Here is a 20625-nt window from a genome sequence, read left to right on the forward strand (position 1 = left end):
ATGTGTCCTCCCGCCGAATCACGGTAAGTACTTGGTAAGCCTGCTCCAGATTCAGAGGCAGTAAACCTCTGACTACCAGTGCTGATTGGCAACTTCAGCAGTAGGCCATGGCCTTATTTCCTTGTTTGGTGGCCCTCTAGGGCCAATCAGTGAGAAGGGATGCTGGGCTAGATGGACCACTGGTCTGATTCCACAGGCTTCCTCTTAACATTCTTATGAATGGAGGTCCTGCCTCCACCTGAAAGAACTATCCATATGATTGCCATCTTCCACATGGGGCCTGGAGATCTCCTGTTACTACAATTGGTCTCCAGATGACAGAGATCAGTTCTCCTGGAGTAAATGGCTGCTTCGGAAGGTGGAGTTTATGGCATCATAACGCACTGAGCCTCCTCCCCTCTCCAAACCCCGCCCTCCTCAAGCTCCACTTCCAAAAATATCCAGGGATTTCCCAACCTGGAGCTGGCAATCTTAATGACACACATTGTGTCCCACCATGGGTCCCTGGATGCCTGGGATGAAAGTATGGATAGTGTTGTGGTGTGGTTAGATTGTTCGTGTAGGATCTGGGAGACTCAGGTCTGAACTTCCATTCTGCCATGGAAGTTGCGGGGTGACCTTGGGCCAGTTAAACACTTTTAGTCTAACCTACCTCACAGGATTGTTGTGAGGATACAGTGGAGGAGAGGAGAATCATATAAGCCACTTTGGGGTCCACTTGGGGGTGAGTGGTGTACAAATGAATTATATAAAATAAATACATAAAGTATGAAGTATAGAATCATAGAATGTTAGAGTTGGAAGGGACCTTGCTGGTCATCTAGTCCAACCCCCCTGCACTCTGCAGGAGCATAGCTGAAAGATAGCCCTACATACCTAGAATATACCCAAAAGATGGTCGTCCAGGCTCCGCTTAAAAACGTCCAGCGAATACCTTTGAATACCTTTGAGCAGTGTTCCCTCATAAAACAGGATCACAAAACCGCGGGGAAAATCGGGCAAAGCCGCGAGTCAAAATGCGGCTGCGCGGCTTCGAGTGGGAAATTGACCAATAGAAGCGGGGCAAAGGGAGGCGCGGCCGCGGCGCAGCTCTTGTGTGAAATCGGTCACAGTAAAAACTAGTTGGAAAGTGCACGGAAAGTGGATTGAAAGTGGATTATTTAATGTGTGTGACTGCAGCCCTGGTCTTGGCATTCTGCTGCTACTCTCAACATGCCTGTAGAGACGGGGGAGGGGCTGTGGCTCAGTGGTGGAGCCTCTGAAGGTCCCAGGTTCAATCCTCAGCATCTCCAGTTAAAAGGACCAGGTAGAAGGTGATGGGAAAGACCTCTGCCTGAGACCCTGGAGAGCCACTGGTAGTCCAAACAGACAGTACGCAACTTGATGGACCAAAGGTCTGATTCAATATAAGGCAGCTTCATGTGTTCACATGGTATGAACTGGTCAAGCACAGAGATATCCTCTTTGAGCCAGTCATGGACAACGTTGAGTCCTTCACTTTATGATCATAAGTACCGACATTCCTTTCTCCTTCAGTAGAAGACAGACTTCCCATTCCTGGTCACCCAACATAGCCCTGACCTTCATCCTGGTGAATCTGGGGGGGGGGACCACTGATAATAGTGAGTCCTCCTTTCTAAAAGGAGAAATATCTATATTCTTACCATGGTTTCCTGCATTCTACCCTGCCACCTTAGATCCGTTTATCAATTACCTGGTTAAAGGAGGAATCAAGAGAACATATGGTGGTATTAATGACATCTTATTATGCAGCTGCAGGAAACCTGAAGCACCCGAGTATCTTCCATCTCGTATTACTCAAGTATGTAAGACACCGATATATAATTCATGCATGCATTATAATGAAGTGTAGGAAAAGAATGCTCTGTCATCTCTGAAACATTTACATTTCCTCTCTCCCCCCGCCCCACTTTTTGTTTCTCATGGGAAGGAAGAGTAGAGTCTGATGGAAACCTCAACCTCCCAGTAGAGCGGCTGATCCCACAGAAGTCCTTAGAGCAGAACTCAGCAAATGGTGTTCATGGAGAAGGCATAGAGGAGTTGAAGGATCTCAGATGGATGGACTGGGAAGGTCTACAGCCTTGGAGATCTGCAGCTCAGAGCGGAACATACTGGATTTGCTAGGCCAAAATCTCAGCATAAGGCCATCTCACCTATTCATATGCCCCAGAAGATGCATCAAAGGCCAACACCATGGAAGCAGGGCCAATGTTAAAAGAAAACATTTCTTCACCAAGAAGAAGTAGAATGTGCCACCAAGTTGCATCGACTCATGGTGACCTCATGTCCACGGGGCTTGCAAATCTAGAGATGAGCAGAGGAGGTTTGCTATTGCCTTTCTTGTTGGGTTGACTGGTACGGTGAATCCATTTACCACTGACTAGTTTATCAGAGTGCTTTAAGGCACACATGCAACAGTGCCTTTGTTCCGGGTATCCCAGCTAACGTACAAAGTTACACAGAGCCACCCTTCAGTTTGAAGAGTTTATTTTGGAGCTCCATTCTAAATAGGAGAGCTTAGAGATAGGGGTAGTATACTAGTCTAACTTACCAGGATGGATGCAGATGGTGAGAGGGCCATCTGCATCGTGGTGCCGAGATGGAGACATCGAGTCCTCCCTCTTGGTGCATGCAAGGAGAAGTGTGTTGTGGGAGAGGATAAAATGGAAGGAAGGAGAGGCAATTTCCCTCAGAGAAGCATTCTGCATTTCAAAGGACAGTGTCAGAAGAGTAAACACAGGAAGAAAGCACAGTCTGCCTATCCAGCTATCTGACTCTCTTGCCACGTAGTCTGCAGGCTGAGACAGGGGACAGGGCCCAGTCCTTACATAAGAACATAAGAGACGCCAATGTTGGATCAGGCCAAAGGCCCATCTAGTCCAACACTCTGTCACACAGTGGCCAAAAATACCAAGTGCCATCAGGAGGTCCAGCAATGGGGCCAGGACACTAGAAGCCCTCCCACTGTTGCCCCCCTCCAAGCACCAAGAATACAGTGCATCACTTGCCCCAGAATGACAGTTCATAGCTATACCTTGTGGCTAATAGCCACCGATGGACCTCTGCTCCATATGCTTATCTAATTCCCTTTTGAAGCCGTCCATGCTTGTAGCCACCACCACTTCCTGTGGCAGTGAATTCCATGTGTTGATCACTCTTTGGGTGAAGAAGTACTTCCTTTTCTCTGTTCCAACCCGACTGCTCAGCAATTTCATTGAGTGCCCACGAGTTCTTGTCTTGTGAGAAAGGGAGAAAAGGACTTCTTTCTCTACCTGCTCGATCTCATGCATAATCTTCTAACCTTCGATCATGTCACCCCTCAGTCACTGTTTCTCCAAGCTAAAGAGAACCAAGCGCTTTAACCTATCATTCTAGTTTTCCAATGCTATAATATCCTTTTTGAGGTGTGGTGACCAGAGCTATACACAGTCCAGGATGCTGGACTGGATGAGGTTTATAAGATTATCCATGGGAAAGAGCAGGTAGAGAAAGAGGTACTTTTCTCCCTTTCTCACAATACAAGAACTCGTGGGCACTCCATGAAATTGCTGAGCGGTCAGGTTAGAATGGATAAAAGGAAGTACTTCTTCACCCAAAGAGTGATTAACACTTGGAATTCACTGCCACAGGAAGTGGTGGCGGCTACAAGCATGGACGGCTTCAAAAGGGAATTAGATAGGCATATGGAGCAGAGGTCCATCAGTGGCTCTTAGCCACAAGGTATAGATAGGGACTCTGGGGCAAGTGATGCTTCTTCTTGGTGCTTGAGGGGGGCAACAGTGGGAGGGCTTCTAGTGTCCTGGCCCCACTGGTGGACCTCCTGATGGCACCTGGTATTTCTGGCCACTGTCTGATACAGAGTGTTGGACTGCATGGACCTTTGGCCTGATCCAACATTGGTGTCTCTTATGTTCTTATGGGCCATTGGTCTGATCTAGCAGAGACAACAGGTCTATAGGAGAAATGTACTCTTAGCTACTCAAGCAGCACAGGATCACGTTGATTTCCCCTCCCGTCTCTGCTCCGTGTCACATTAAAAGGGCTTTGTTGTCATGCTTTCTCCCCCTTCAACAATAAGAGTTGATCGTTGGAAATATGTCTTTTGGGAAAGTGACACAGAGATGAAATTCAGCTGCCAGACGAGAAGTTTGATCTCGTTTAGAAAGCAAAATATATTAGAGCCGTGATTGGGGAGGAAGGAAATATAGATGTCAACCTGGTGACACGGAGCAATCTATTTTGCCGCGCGCTTGTATTTTCCTCCAGATTTTTTTGTATTTCTCAGGAAAGGGGCAACAAAAGAATTGTGCTCGCTGCTAATTAATGACAAGCTGGTAAAAGCATCTATTCATTGTTCCATCTATTTCTTCATTTCCAGCCGTTAACAGCCCTGTTCTGGAATGAATCAATGTCATTTGCACAATGCTGACACCCCTATTGTTTCTTTATCATCCCTGCATTTTCATAAATTGGAGGTGTTGATCCCTTAATGGCTTCTTTCCCCGAGCTTCCAAATGTGTGCAAAACGGTAATCTGCTCCCCCGCCAATAATGGGTGCGTAAGCAGACGCACCTGTAAAATATATTTACCTTTGGAGTGGAAGTCCTTGTTGGGCTCTAGGTTTAACAAACTTGTTTTGTGTCAGACAAAACACTCAGCGTTTCGCTGGAGTTCCGATGATTGTCAGACACAAGCTCCTCCTCTCCTTTTGACACATGCAAATAATCAATAGTGTTATCCCTTTTGTCCACCATAAGTCCGCCATATACACACACAAGAAGCTGCCGTCTATAGGCTCAAGTCATTGGTCTTGTTACAGGGCTCTTTTTGTAGAAAAAGCCCAGCAGGAACTTATTAGCATAAGAGGCCACACCCAACAGCAGAAGCTCATTAGCATATTAGGCCACACACACCTTGACAGCACAGCTCATTAGCACATTAGGCTGCACCCCCATGTTACCAGAAGTGTGGTCATCCAGCCACACCCACCTTTTGCTTCTTATTCTGTTTACTTTGTTTGTGGTCAAAACCCAGGGCCTTTTTTTGGAGCAGGAACTCCTTTGCATGTTAGGCCACACACCTCTAATTGTAGCCAATCCTAATAAGTTTCTGCTGTTGGGTGTGACCTATTATGCTAATGAGTTCCTGCTGGGCGTGGCTAACTCGGGAGCCAGCCGGAACTCCGTTCCTGTGCGTTCCTGCCCATAAAGAGCCCTGGGTCTTGTACGGTCGGTACTGTCTACTTTGACAGGCAGCAATTCTCCAGGGTCTCAGGTGGAGATATTTTGGGTCACCTACTACCTAGTCCTTTAAACTGAAGTTGTCAGGGATTGAACCTGGGACCTGCTGTATGAAAAGAAGGTTCTCCACCAGTGAGCTGTGACCCCTTCCAAAGCTGTTGAAAACTTATAGGGAAAGCAATGAATCCAAAAGGGAGGCGGTGTGATTTTCCCTTAAAAAAAAAAAAAACTTATCTTGGACGAAAGCAGAATACCTAGCATGTTTTTAATCCCGCCTTTCAGGGGTCATTTCGTAGACAAAGAGGAGCAGGAGCTCAGTAGCATTACTCATTAGCATAACTTATTTGCATATGCCACACCCCCTGACATCACCGGAAGTGTTTCAGAAGGCAACACCCACCGCTCAGGCTCCACTGGACTATTTTGGATTGCTAGCTATTGGGGGGGGGGGAACGTGCAGATCTGTCCTCGCAGAGGAGGGAGAGCTTGTACCTGAATAAAACTTGGTCTTAAAGGTGCCACTAGACTCTGTTGGGCTGGAGGGTGGGTGGGGGGCTCTGCAACTTACCTGGCTGCTTCTTGCTCTGACTGAGGGCTCCTGGGAGCAGGGGGCGGAGCTTGTTGCATGTGCCCGCCCCTTGGGCTCTTTACTGCCGGAGCACCGCTCCTGTGCCCTCCTGCAGGAAATGACCCCTGCCGCCTTTTGTCCAAGGCAGTATAAAAGTTGCTAAAGAGGGGGGGGGCTGAGAGAGAAAAATAGCTCCATCTTTGTCAGCAATGTCTTCACTGTGTTCCTGCCAGCATTGTAATGGGAGTGGGACATCCAGAAGGAGATACCTGGGGGCCAGTTGAGATAGAGGACGGGACAGAAGGGGAGAGGTAAGGGGTAGAGAAGGAGTCCTGAGTAGAGTTCATCTTCCTTCAGGAACCAAATGGAAGCTCAAGGCAAGCACTGTTGATTCCAGGGATCTGAGAGCCAGTCTGGTGTAGTGGTTAAGTACGCGGACTCTAATCTGGGAGAACCAGGTTTGATTCCCCACTCCTCCACTGGCACCTGCTGGATGACCTTGGGCAAGCCATAGTTCTGGCACAGCTGTTCTTGAAAAAAAGAACAGTTTCTGTCAGAGCTCTCTCAGCCCCACCTACCTCACAGGGTGTCTGTTGTGGGGAGGGGAAGGGAAAGGAGTTTGTAAGACACTCTGAGACTCCTTTGGGTAGTGAAGGGCAGGGTGTAAATCCAATCTCTTCTTCTCTTCTGTAGTGGGCCTGGCATAGTGACCCTCCTGAAAGGGTCAGCTGAACAGCTCCTGCCTAACTAGGACCAGGGCTAGATTGTGCAAGCTTTCCCCACCCCTCACCTTACAGTTGTTTCACTGCTCCTGGCAGGGGCAGATTAACCATTAGGCAGACTAAGCACATGTTTAGGGCACCAGGGCCAAAGGGGGCACCACAAAGTTGGGAAAAGGGCGAAAAGCTTAGTTTGTACAGTATATTGTGTTATCACATGAATAGATTTTTGTATTGCTGCAACCTGCATTGCATTTCTCTACATGGGGCTGCCTCTGTCGCAAACCCGGAAGCTACAGCTAGTGCAGAATGCTGCGGCCAGGTTGTTGGTGGGCGGGACGCACACCCGACCTGTACTGAAAGCGCTGCACTGGCTGCCTATAGCCTACCGGATTCGCTTCAAAGTGCTGGTGCTTACCTTTAAAGCCCTACACGGCCAGGGTTCGACATACCTGAGGGACCGCATTTCCCCATATATTCCCCAAAGAGCACTTCGGTCGGGGTCACAACACCGGCTGGTGACCCCGGGTCCTAAGGAGGCCAAGCTTGCGGCAACAAGGGCCAGGTCCTTCTCAGTGGCGGCTCCTATCTGGTGGAATGAGCTCCCGGAGGAGATCAGGGCCCTGCGGGACCTTGTGCAGTTCCGCAGGGCCTGTAAGATGGAGCTCTTCCGCCAGGCTTATGAGTAGGAGCCGCCACGGCCACTTCCACCACCGCTCCTTCATAGAGAGATACCGCCGGAGGGCTGGGCAACATCTTTCCATGACCCTAGCCTTCCCCTCTGCTACGCAAGATGTTGGGAGGTTTATATGTGCATCCATTGGAACCGATTTTTAACTGTTTTAACTTTTATATACTGTATGCACTTTGTGCTCTGCGTGAGCCGCCCTGAGCCCGTTCGTGGGGAGGGCAGGATATAAATGCAATAAATAAATAATATCTGGTCAGACAGGTCAACAACTAAAATGGACTAGGTCAGTGTGGAAAGGAGGGGGGGCACCAAGATTCGTCAGTGCTTAGAGCACCAGTGAGCCTTCATCCGCCCCTGGCTCCTGGACCACATATTAAAATGCCCATCTTGTCACACTTCCACAGACCACCAACATCTAGCCCAGCCTGCAGACTCTTCCTCTACCACACGGGCTCCTCCTGGCCTTCGGCTCCAGCCGCCCGAGGGCAGGGACGGTAGCGGAGGCTGTGCCATCTGATAATCCCAGGTTTTCCCTCCTGCTTCCCAATCTAATTGCTCGATGGCCCTCCCCTCCCCAAGCTGGCCTTGCCAATCCACAAGAGCTAACGTTGCCACCTGCTTCTGCTCACATCGATGGGAGCTGATCTCTGTTCGGGGCGTGACACCCGGCCCCAGACTCCGGAACGTGGTTCGGGGTCGGCTACAGGTAAGCTCAGGTGGCTCCACCCCTCTTTGCTTATTGGCCGAGTCCCCGACATAAAGGTGATAACAGCAGGAAGCGATGGGAAAAGGCGAGACTCGTCGCGTGCTTGGGAAAGGGGCCAGCCGTTCCAATAAATGGATCCCCCAACAGGCTTCTATGTAGGAGTAGGCTTGGGAGAAGATCAAGCCTTGGCAAGGGCTGCAGGCTCCTGGCACGCGGCGGGCAAACAGCCGAGAGGAGCATCTGCCATGCCTTGGGCCGCCGAGTCTTTTGTTTAAGGCCGTCGCTTTGACTTCTGCTAATCACCCATTGTTCTAGTTGGAAGAGCCCAATTAAGGGACCGGGCTGATCATCTGACGCCTCCCATTGATCTGACGGCAAAGAGGTCACCCGAAATACCACCACATTAGGAAGCAATAAGCAGGAATTAGAGGCCTACCAGGAGACTCCCCATTAGAGGCGCGCAAAAAGGCCAAGTCACAATTAACTGGGGTTAAGGAAAAATTATTTTGTAATCTTACCAACTGTGAAACATCTGCTGTGACTAAACAAACAGTGGAGAGTGGCTGGTTGGAGCGCCCATATGGTCCGAGTGGAAGGCGGCGAGAGCCGGGAGGAGCCGACCTGAGCGGTGGGAAGATGGGAGGGCCGGAGAGAGAGAAGAAAGGGGCATTTTATCATGTGCTTGAAGCGCAGGGTTTCTTCCGTTCTTTTGTGGCGAAGAAAGAAATCGCTCCTGCCAAATGCTATTGTGAATTTTTCTATTCAGATGTCAAAAGCACTGATCGGAGATGATTCCTAGAAGTAATTTAAATGTGTGGTGATTAACCGTTTCCATATTGCTTGACACGTATCCATTTCTCTTGGCATCTCTGCCCTGCCTTCTACTTTGGAAGGAGCCCTCGCAGCACTTAGCCAATTCAGAGGCAACAGATAGCTCAATACAACACAGATGCAATAAAAGCGACTGCCCAGGCTTCATTTGTACCAGGGATCAGCAGTGCTCAACTCCGGCATCTGTTATCAAAGTCAGGACCCACTCCTGGAATACAGGAAATTGTGGCCGAGCTGGGGGTAAGATGTAATTCTCCAAATACACAGTAACTTGCATGCGAAAATGAAAGACTTCAGTGTTCAGATGGACTGCCCCTACACCTCTGTTCCTTGGAATTAAAGCACTTGATGTTGAGTGAACAAATTGTTTATAAAACACAGGAGGGGATGGGACTCAGTGGTAGAGTGCCTGCTTTCTACACAAAAGGCCCCAGGTTCAGTCCCCGGTATTTCCAGTTGAAAGGATCAGGTAGTAGGTGATGTGGTGTAGTGGTTAGGAGCGCAGACTCTAATCTGGGAGAACTGGGTTTGATTCCCCACTCCTCCACACGCAGCTGCTGGTGTGACCTTGGGTCAGTCATAAGTTCTTTCAGAGCTGTTCTCTCAAGAGCAGTCCTTGAAAGAGCTCTCTCAGCCCCACCTACCTCACAGGGTGTCTGTTGCGGGGAGGGGACGGGAAAGGAGATTGTAAGCTGCTCCAAGACTCCTTTGGGTAGTGAAGGGCAGGGTATAACTCCAATCTCTTCTTTTTCTTCTTCTTTTCCAGACACCCTGGAGAACTGCTGCCAGTCTGAGTAGACAATACCGACTTTGATGGACCAAGGGTCTGGTTCAGTGTCAGACAGCTTCATCTGTTCACAGAGACCCTTATCGATGGAAGATTTGCCTGCAGTAAGTCTAGGTAGTGCAAGGTAGAGCACCTACTTTCCAGGCAGAAGAGACCTGTGCTCAGTGCCTTGCATCTCCAAATAAAGGAGCTCCAATAAGCAGGTGGCTCAAGTGGTTAAGACGCTGAACTGTGGAAGGTCAGTAGTTCAGCAGTTCGAGACCTGAGTTGCCGCATGACGGAGTGAGCTCCCATCTCTAGTTCCATCTCCTGCCAACCGAGCAGTTCGAAAGCAATAAATTGCAAGTAGATAAATAGGTACCACTTCGGTGGGAAGGTCACAGCGTTCCGTGCACCTTGGTGTCTAGTCATGCCGGCCACATGACCACGGAAACGTCTTCGGACAGCGCTGGCTCTTCGGCTTTGAAATGGAGATGAGCACCGCAACCCTAGAGTCGGATTCGACTGGCTTTCGAGCAAGGGAACCTTTACCTTTTAATAAGCAGGTATTGAGGAAGTCCTTCCTCCACCTGAGACCCTGGAGATCTAGCAGTCAGCGCTGACAATACCCAGCAAAATGGACCCAACGGCATAAAGTCTGAATCTCTAGTGCTGATGGGTGAGGTTGAAGGAAGGATCAGAATCAGGGGGTGGAAGAACCTCCTATAACGTCACCTCCTGGTAGTTTCAGGTGGGTAGCCATGTCGCTCTGCAGTAGAAGAACAAAATTCGAGTCCAGTAGTACCTTTAAGTCTAACAGAATTTCCAGCTTTTAAGAGTCATAGCTCCCTTTGTCAGGCAGCAAGTGCTTGTATCTTGTATCAAAGTACCTTGTATCTGACAAAGGGTGTGTTGACTCTCGAAAGCTCATACTCTGGAAATCTTGTTGGTTTTTAAAGTGTTGTGGGACTTGAATCCATTTTTACCTGCTGCTTCTTCTTCTTTGGGTTACCACTTAGCAACCACAGATATCCCCCTCGGGCTTAAGATCGACACTAACAGTTACCCTTGATCAGGGCTCCTTTTGTAGAAAAAGCCCAGCAGGAACTCATTAGCATAATAGACCACACCCAACAGCAGGAACTCATTAGCATATTGGGCCACACCCCTGACAGAACAGCCCATTAGCACATTAGGCTGCACCCCCATGTTACCAGAAGTGTGGTCATCCAGCCACACCCACCTTTTGCTTCTTATTCTGTTGACCTTGTTTGTGGTCAAAATCCAGGGCTTTTTTTGTAGCAGGAACTCCTTTGCATGTTAGGCCACACACCCCTAATGTAGCCAATCCTAATGAGTTTCTGCTGTTGGGTGTGGCCTATTATGCTAAGGAGTTCCTGCTGGGCGTGGCCAACTTGGGAGCCAGCCGGAACTCCGTTCCTGTGCGTTCCTGCCCCAAAATAGCCCTGCCCTTAATCAAACCCATGTTTGCAACAGCAAGAAAACGTAAGACCTTTCCTAGCTTGGTACAGCTTGCCTTTCTCTGTCTCCCAGAATGGAAGCCAAATTCCAATCAAGTACAATGTAGCGTTTTGTGTTGTACACCTGCTTTGGAACAAACATTCCTCCCTGTACCTAATCTTCAATAGGAATGCCAGAACAAATCGAAACACGAGCTCAGGAGCTAACTGAGGTCTGCTCTCCAAGACACTGAAGACGTGAAGGGACATAAAGTGCTCCACAATCTGTTTATCAAACATATCTTTTTGGAAATGCATGCTCAATTATGCCAAAAGGCAGGCTGTGCCCTGATATTATATTATATATCACACACAGACACACATTCAGATCTCATTCATTTGTAAATGCAAGTCAACTGTTGGTCTTGCTTTAGCCAAAATTGGCAGCTCTTTAATTTAAACCCAGCAAGAAGAAGAAGAAGAAGAACAGGAGTAGGAGGAAAAGGAGATTTAATTTATACCCTGCCCTTCACTACCCAAAGGTGTCTCAGAGCGGCTTGCAAACTCCTTTCCCTTCCCCTCCCCACAACAGACACTCTGTGAGGTGGGTGGGGCTGAGAGAGCTCTTGACAGAATCTGCTCTTTTTCAAGAACAGCTCCGACAGAATTACGGCTTGCTCAAGGTCATCCAGCCAGGTGCAAGTGGAGGAGTGGGGAATCAAACCCGGTTCTCCCAGATTAGAGTCCGCGCACTTGACCACTACACCAAACCTGGGGAAGGAAGGTGGGGAAGGAAGGTGGCAAGATCTTGTCAGATCTTGGCTGCTAATCCGGGTTGGTACTTGGAAAGGAGACCACCAAGAAAGACTCTAGATAGGATGGCAATGACATGCCAATAAAGGTCAATGATGATGATGATGATGATGATATTAGGATGGCAATGGCCAACCACCTCTGCTCCTCAATGGACTTGAAGGCCCCTTGCTGAGGTCATAATAAATTGGTTGCAACTTGACAGCAGGTACGGAGGTAACGTGTAGCCATTGCACTGTTGGTCTCCCTTTCATGTCAGATGCCATGTGGTGCAGCCCTGAAAACAGCCATAGCAGTTGGAATGCCAGTCTGGTCAGCTAGTCTTGCATATGGACAGGACTGGCTCCAGCTTATTTTGCACCCTAGGTGAGGATCCCTTATTCCCCCCCCCCCGGTGCACCCACCAATTTTCAAAAATAAATGCATTTTAGGAAGAATGAAAAACACAAATAATCAAGAAACTCCCAGAGTATGGGGCCGGGTGCAGTTTGGTGCCCCTAAAGCCCATCCCGTTCTAGGCGATTGCCTAGTTCGCCTAGTGAGTGAGCCGGCCCTGCTTAAGGAGAAGGTAAACAGGGAGTCTTTAATTACAGAGGCTTTGCTTCTTTGTCTATCTTGTTGAAGGCATTTGCGCCCTGCCTTTCTCCCTAGCGGGGACCCTAGCATAATCACCTGCATTTTATTCTCACAACCACCCTGTAAGGTGGGTGAGGCCGAGGGAGCGTGACAGGCCCAAGGTCACCCAGCGAGCTTCCATGGCACGGATGGGGATTTGAACCTGAGGCTCCCAGATCCTGGTGCCGTGCTCTGCACCACTGCACCACACTGGCTGTCTTTGGAAGATGGTGCCTTGACAGAAGCTGCTCATCATCTATGGACCAGTCTCTGAGAACACCTCTTGGCATAGCCTCTCTGCTTGCTCACACCATGGCAGAAGACTCAGGGCCTGTTCCAGGCTCTGATAGGCCCTCAGCAGTTAGCTCACACTGACTCAGCTTAGAGGGAATACTGGCCCTAAGTGGTGGGTGTGGCTGGAAATGCTGCTGCTGTGGCCGTCACCCCCGGCATACCCCTCTCTGGCTGTGCTGGGCAGCCCAGTTAGCGAAAAGCACAGGTGGAGTGCTTGCAAGGAAGTGAGCAAGGGCAAGAGCAAGTAAAGCATCCAGGCAGGTGGCAGAGGGGGGATGCAGGTAGGAGCCGACGGCCGTGGGCCCTGCTAGAAGCTGTGGGCTATGTCAGATGCGCCACCTTGGAATGTGCTTATGCAGGCACTGGCAGAAGTTGCTAAGAGGGGACTCACCACCAGGGGTCATTTCCTGCAGGAGCACACAGGAGCGGAGCTCCGGCAGTAAAGAGCCCAGGGGGCGGGCACATGCAACAAGCCCCACCCCCTGCTCCCAGCAGCCCTCAGTCAGAGCAAGAAGCAGCCAGGTAAGTTGCAGAGCTCTCCCTGCCCCCCAGTCCAAAACATTTCAGTGGCACCGTTAAGACCAAGTTTTACTCAGGTACAAGCTCTCCCTCCTCTGTGAGGACAGATCTGCACGTTCCCCCCCCCAATAGCTAGCAATCCAAAAGAGTCCAGTGGAGCCTGAGCAGTGGGTGTTGCCTTTTGACACACTTCCGGTGACGTCAGGGGGAGTGGCGTACGCAAATAGGTTATGCTAATGAGTTACGCTAATGAGCTCCTACACCTCTTTTTCTACGAAATGACCCCTGATCACCACCAATTTCAGTGATCATGAGAGGGCAACAGGGGAAGAGAAGAAGAGGAAGAGGAAGCGGAAGGAGGAGGAGGAGGAGAAGAGGAGGAGGAGGAGGAGTTTGTTGTAGACCCCGCTTTTCTCTACCCCGAGGAGTCCCAAAGTGGCTTACAATCACCTTTCCTTCTTCTCTCCACAGCAAGCACCTTGCAAGGCAGGTGGGGCGGAGAGAGTTCGGAGAGAACTGGGACTGGCCCAAGGTCACCCAGCAGGCTTTGTGTGGAGGAGAAGCGGGGAATCACATCTGGTTCTCCAGATTAGAGTCCGCCGCTCTTCACCACTACACCACGCTGCCTCTCAGCATCCTGATGGGCTCGAGCCGTTAAGACCATCAGAGTGGGATTTTATTTTATTTTTTGAGGGACACGACATTTACAGCTTGCCAAGTGAAAACCTCTCTCTGTGTTTTCATCCCAGCCTCGCTTGGAGGTCTTCCCACCTCAAGAGAACAAATTTAGAGTCCGGTGGAACCTTTAAGATCGACAAAGGTTTCTTGAAGGTATGAGCTTCTCATACCTTGAATGAACCTTTGTTGGTCTTACAGGCAGGGCTATTTTGGGGCAGGAAAGCACAGGAACGGAGTTCCGGCTGGCTCCCAAGTTGGCCACGCCCAGCAGGAACTCATTAGCAAAATAGGCCACACCCAACAGCAGGAACTCATTAGGATTGGCTACAATTAGGGGCGTGTGGCCTAACATGCAACAAGCCCTGGGTTTCGACAACAAACAAGGTAATGAGAATAAGAAGCAAAAGGTGGGTGTGGCTGGATGACCACACTTCTGGTAACATGGGGGTGCGGCCTAATATGCTAATGAGCTGTACTATCAGGGGTGTGGCCTAATATGCTAATGAGTTCCTGCTGGGCTTTTTCTACAAAAAAAGCCCTGCTTACAGGTGTCACTGGACTCTAAGTTTGTCCTACTGCTTCAGACCAACACGGCTGACCACTCGGAACCACCTCGAAAGAGATGCACTCCTCAGCTCCTATTCCCCTTTGATGGACCTGACATCCACCGAAGCCACTGCTGGCACCAATGGCTCAGCGCCCATTTCGGCGAGTGGCGTAAAGCAGCAAACAGCTTGGGTTGTCAGAGAACCGTGCCCAGAGGGGCAGTTAGGGTCGAGAGACGACTAGGTGAGTGACGGGGAGCCAAAAACAAAAACAAAAAAAACCCCCGCGAGCCACTTGAGCAGAGAGTGTCCACATAAATATCCAAGCCGGCGAGGGTGTGTGTGTATATCTTATGCTGATGCGCCCATACATTATCCATTAAGTGTTTAGTCAACCATTTGGGCCTTCTCTGCAATTCATTTATCTGCATACGGAGAGTGGCGGCCAGGGACGGAGCTTGAGGGACACGGGCGTGTTCTCCGCCGCTGTTTATATCCCTGTATCTATAATTCATGAGGCGAGGCAGGCCCTTCACGAGCATCCGCCGTAAAGGTTTGAGCCCGGCCCGGGGACTGTGAACGCTCATGCGCCTCATGCACAGAATCAAAATGCGGCCCACTTTCCCCCTCATACATCACCGCTCGGAGACGGTTCTGGCCATGATATTATCCAAATATTATTAAAACTTTGAACCCTGTCCTCATAAATTAGGCCCAAATGGCTTCAGAGCCATTAGGCCAGGAGGATGTATGGGTTCCAGTTGCCGGGGAGCAATTATGTTCTTAAAAGGAAGCGTGGCTAAGCATTCGACTGGCTTTAAGAGAGAGGGAGGGAGGGAGGGAGACAGAGAGAAAGACAGAGAGGGAGAGAAAAGGGTTCTCTCATTTGTTAACTGCTCTCGGCGCAACGCACAGCCCCGTGCGCAGGTCAAACCAACCTTACAGCGGGACAATTATCTGCCCAGGGAGACCAAACATCTGTTATTGAGTACACGTAGGCACGGCTGCAGTATGCTCACAGTCTCGTCCACTTCATGGGCTTGGCTGACGGCAACCTACTTCAAACGCTTGGCCAAGGCAGCGCAGCATCCCCCGTTTGGATCCTGACTACAGGGAGAAGGCTTTTGGAAATGTGGAGTTTCTCTTTGGAGACTCCCCCATTGCTCTTTTATTTTTTTGTCCGTAGGCCGGTGTAACATTCGAGCTGCACGTGGGTTCCTCCCCCCCACCCCAGGCCACTCTTTCACAATTAGTTTTTTGCTGCATTCTTACGCCTTCATAAGTTACCAGCTGAAGGGTATCGCAGAGATAAAGTGGAGTGCTAAACCGCAAGGTCGCTGGGCTTTTGGTGTTAAGGAAAACAAATCTTCCTCGGCGTTTTGCATTTCTCACATCTGAAAAGTTTGATACGGGGCCGATTTCCTGCAACATCTGGAAGTGTAAAAAGATTTAATGGACGCAGGAGTTATTATTTTTACATCCTTTACAAAAAGGGGGGGGAGTACCTGGTAAAACTTTTTCAAGCAATAAAACAAATCTGTCAGTCAACCTGGTAAATTAGAGTTGCCAACCTCCAGGTGGGGCCTGGAGATCTCGTGGAATCATAATTTACCTCCAGACCACAACTATAATTTCCCCTGGGGAAATGACTGCTTTGGAGGGTGGCTATGGCATTATACCCTGCTGAGGTCCGTCCCTTCAGCAAACCCTGCCCTCCCCAGGGTCCACTTCTCAAATCTCCAGGATTTCCCCACCCGAAGTTGGCAAACCAGTGGAAAACAGATATTGAATTACAACCTGATAGGCTTAGATCAGTGGCCAAGCCATAATCCTAAAGACAATTACTCAGGATTAAATGTCTTTGGGCTCCATGAAACTTACTTCTGAGTAAACATGAATGGAATTTATGTATTTACTTATACTACACTTGGAGCTGTGGTGGCTAAAGTGTGCCTAAAGTGGCTTACATCATTCCTCCTTCATTTTATTCTCACAACAGCCCTGTGAGGTAGGCTAGTCTGGGAGTATGATGGGCCTAAGGTCAACCAGAAAGCTTCCATGGCAGAGTGGAGATTCAGACTTAGCTCTCCCAAATCCTAGTTTGACCCACTACATCCTATTGGTTGATCTGTTAAAAATTATCTGTTAAGAATTATCAAATTAAAATTTTAATTTTTGAAAAATGTTTATTTTTAAATTTTGATTTTAAAACACAACTTACTACTTCTTTGTCTCCTAACTGCAGTGGGAGCTTTTTTAGTCAGAACATGCAGGGTGGACATCTTCCTAATAAAACAAAATAACGAGTTCAAAATTACATTGCAACTCCCTCACCCTTTATTTATTTAAAACTCTCCCCTTCGACTTTCCTCAAAGGGACTCAGTGTGGTTTACAACCTCCCAGACGAATAGAAGCAGCACCTGTTACTTTAAGAAACCAATGTCCTCCCTGGCTGTTGCTAGGCAACCACACAGTATTGCCTGCCTTCAGGACTTAGTTTCTGTCAGCAAAGGGGCTTTTCTTTTTGGCCTTTGAGGGAGGACTCACTGAAGCCAGAAACCAAAAAACCTGAAATCTGAAGGGGAAAAAAAATGAGGGGAGGTTTTAAATCATCATACCTTTAAAAGTATATCTTCTGTCTGCTTTTTTCATACCTTATAACAACAGTAAAAATGTCAACCATTCAGGTCACAATCTCAGCAATTCCCCCACCCTCTTCTTTTTGAAACTCAGGGAGGGGAAAGAAGAAGGAATGGAGGGAATGAGACCCCCCCACACACAAAACTTCTTCCAGGTCCCCTGCTTGTATTTACCTGTTCTTAAATTGGAAACAGTCCGGTCACAAGTTAAAACCCTGTTCTTTGTTGGGGGGTGTTAGGTCTGGACATGTGCATTCTTCCACTCAGGGTTAACTGCTGCTGGTGCAGTAGCCAGCATAAGGAGGCACGCCTGGACTTGTCTGGCAGGCCACCTAGATGGAGAGTGGGGAAGCTTGTCTGGGCTTGTCTGGGCAGGCCACCTAGTTGGAGCTTGAAGCCCCAGAACAAAGGCAGGCAGGACCCTGGAACCTGCCTGCAGATTGGCCCCTGAGGGCAGCCAGCCAATCTGGAGCCTGGAGGCCATTTGAACTCACCAATCGCATGGGGGCTAGGAGTGAATGAATAAATGAATTTTATTGTTACAGCGCATAGCCAGCAATAAGGGGGCTAGGAGTGGTTTAGATGTATATAGGCCCCGTTCACATGGAGAAGTTGCTGCGCTAAAGACACGAATGTCAGGTGGATTTTTGGTGCGCGATCATACCGCAACATCTGGGAAGCGTAGCGCACCTGTGGCCGACCCGTGGCGTCCTGCCGAAGATGCAGAGTTTAAAAGTACCTTGGAAAGTTCACTAGTATGCAGAAAACGTGAGGCAGGGACAGGCGTCTGATCGCAGGAGCACTAGTATCCCGTGGCATCCGGCGCCCATCCACATCCCGTCGCAAACCGGATGTTTTTCGTAAGCGCATGCGCACAAACACGTAACTGAAAGCAGTGCTGCTCTGCAAAACTGCGCATGCACAAAAACGTGAAACGCTTGCCGCACCACTTCTTTGCCATGCTCAACAAACTGCTGCTTGTTGAAATCACGCTGCTGTATTTGCAGTTCTAACCAACAAAACAATAAATCACCGTGTATGAATACACAATATAAGCAGATATTTATATATAATGCTTTTAGAATTCAATAGTCAGCAAGATTTCAACTATAACATCTTAAATGCGATCTTAGGCTTGGCAGTACATGTGAAACATTACAGTATAGTCTCAGACAAACAACGGATTTCTAGTATAAGTCCGTTTACGAATCTTTCTTCAGGTTTGTCGTCTGTATTCTTATCTTCAATAGAATAGAGTTCTGGCAGCGAATAACATTGTTTCAAGAACTTTACGCTGCTGTATTAAACCCACTATTTAATGGTGTGTGTGTGTGTGTGTGTGTGTGTGTGTGAAAACAGTGCTTCTGGTGGGGCAGTGCATTCAAGGGTCCCAACCTGGCTACAGCCCTGTGGTATTTGTTGGAGCCTCCGTCACTCAACAGGTCTTGGCATTAAACGTCTTTGACTGAGATTTTGCCAAGATGGCCGACAGCCTGGGAGGTGCCTGTTAAGCCGCTCGCTTAACAAAGTAGTCGGAGAGTGATTCAGCAAGAACACAATTTTATTCTTCAACTCGAACACAACTCCAACACGGATCAACATCTGATAGCCAGAACAGCCTTTACATTGCAGCTGTCCTGCTTTTAAACATTCCTGGCTAATGTAGCCACACCCACTGTACACATATCAACCTATGAGGTTGCAGAGATAAGGTCCAATCACATTAGTTCCCGCTCAGGGAGCTTGCTTGAAGTGATTGGCTTGTTACTTCCTGGGCTAGCAATACTATTGGATGGATTTGGATCCTAGCCCAGGACGAAGGTTAACATTACAGTTCAGTTAGATGTTTCACCACATGTCATGCATTCAAGGCAGCTTTGAATACACTACAGTGGCCTTCTAGGTTAGGTAGATATTTTAAATCCATTTGAGGGCCTTATCGATCCGAGGGGGCTGTTTTCTTCCTGTGATGAACGTGAGCCAACAAAACCCGTGCCACTGTCAAAGAGCCAGAAGACTCCCTCCGACAGATCATTCACTCCGAAGAAGGAGATTCTGAATTGTGTACTGTTCACTCCTTGCCTCATAGATCTAATGTTAATAGACAATGCTTGCTCTCTCTCTCTCCCTCTCCCCCTCTTCCCCACCTCCCCAGATAGAAATTGCAGGTATAATTGACACACAGTGTCACGGGGCACAACAAGTGTTCTAAAACAAAGCAGTGAGCCAGTGACAGAAGTGTCAGGGGTAGAAATTAGATCTCTCTGATCTGTCTTAAGGTTTCCTCCATCACTCCCCCCCCCCCACAATGGAAGAAAAGGTTCTTGAGAAAGATGCTCGATGGAAAAACCCCCCACCTGGAAAGTGCACAGCTTTGTATAGCTGCCAGCTTTACTCAAAACAGACGAGCCCCTCTATCTATTGCATTCACTCTCCCCATAAAAAATTAGATTTTTCTAATTTAAGATGAAACGAATGGACGTCCCTCCCCAACCTAGAGAAAATTAAGCTGGTTAACCATTTGATTTCTGAAAGAATTTGGATGACTCTGGTCTAGACCAATGCTCCCTCTAAGCTGTAGAGTCTTGTGAGCAAAAAATTCTACTTTGTGAGCTCCTGGCATTAAAGTTGTGAGCGAGCGATTTGGCTGCTGCATACATTAGTTTGCTCTGGAGTCCTCCTTCCTGAGTGAAGACAACAGTGTGTGAGCCGGAGGCTAAAAAACTGTGAGCTAGCTCATGCTAACTCAGAGGGAACACTGGTCTATACGAAATGTGGTTGGACTACGATAATATTATTCCAGACTAGAAACACCACACAGAACCAAAAGTCTGCAAAATACAAATCTACACATTTTGAAAATGTTCCATATTAAAAAAGAACAAAAAAAACAATCAAATATTTTCTGAGGCATACAAATTGGGGCATTTTTGAAGCATAAGACATAAAACTGGTGCCTTTGATGGTAATTTTTAGTAATATTCCCAGAGAAGTTACAAAGGTTCTTCGCCACCAGAGCAAGCCTATTTTCCCACATCTTTGTAGCTTGCACGAGACATGTGCATTGCACCAAGGTAAAAGCTAGACCACAAGTCAGGTTTGCCTTTCCTCCAATTCAGGCAGGCCACCACATTTTTAGAAAGGCTGTAGAAGTCTTAATATATATGCCTATTTATGCCCATTCATCATTCACTGCAAGAATGCATTTTCAGAGGGCTCCAGGGTAGAGTTCTGTCTGTGTGTGCATTTGGGGGGGGAGGGGTCGACACAGTTACCAGCATCCAGGTGGGGCGTGGGGTCCTCCCAGAATTGCTGTTTTTCTCCAGAGATCAGTTTCCCTGGAGAAAATGGCTGCTTTGGAGGGTGGACTCTATGGCATTACATCCTGCTGAGATGCCTCACTTCCCCAAACCTCCCTTTCTTTCTTTCTTTCTTTCTTTCTTTCTTTCTTTCTTTCTTTCTTTCTTTCTTTCTTTCTTTCTTTCTTTCTTTCTTTCTTTCTTTCTTCCTTCCTTCCTT

The sequence above is a fragment of the Gekko japonicus genome, unplaced genomic scaffold (genome assembly GCF_001447785.1).
Source record: "Gekko japonicus isolate JY-2015 unplaced genomic scaffold, Gekko_japonicus_V1.1 scaffold937, whole genome shotgun sequence".
In the NCBI taxonomy this organism is placed as follows: domain Eukaryota; kingdom Metazoa; phylum Chordata; class Lepidosauria; order Squamata; family Gekkonidae; genus Gekko; species Gekko japonicus.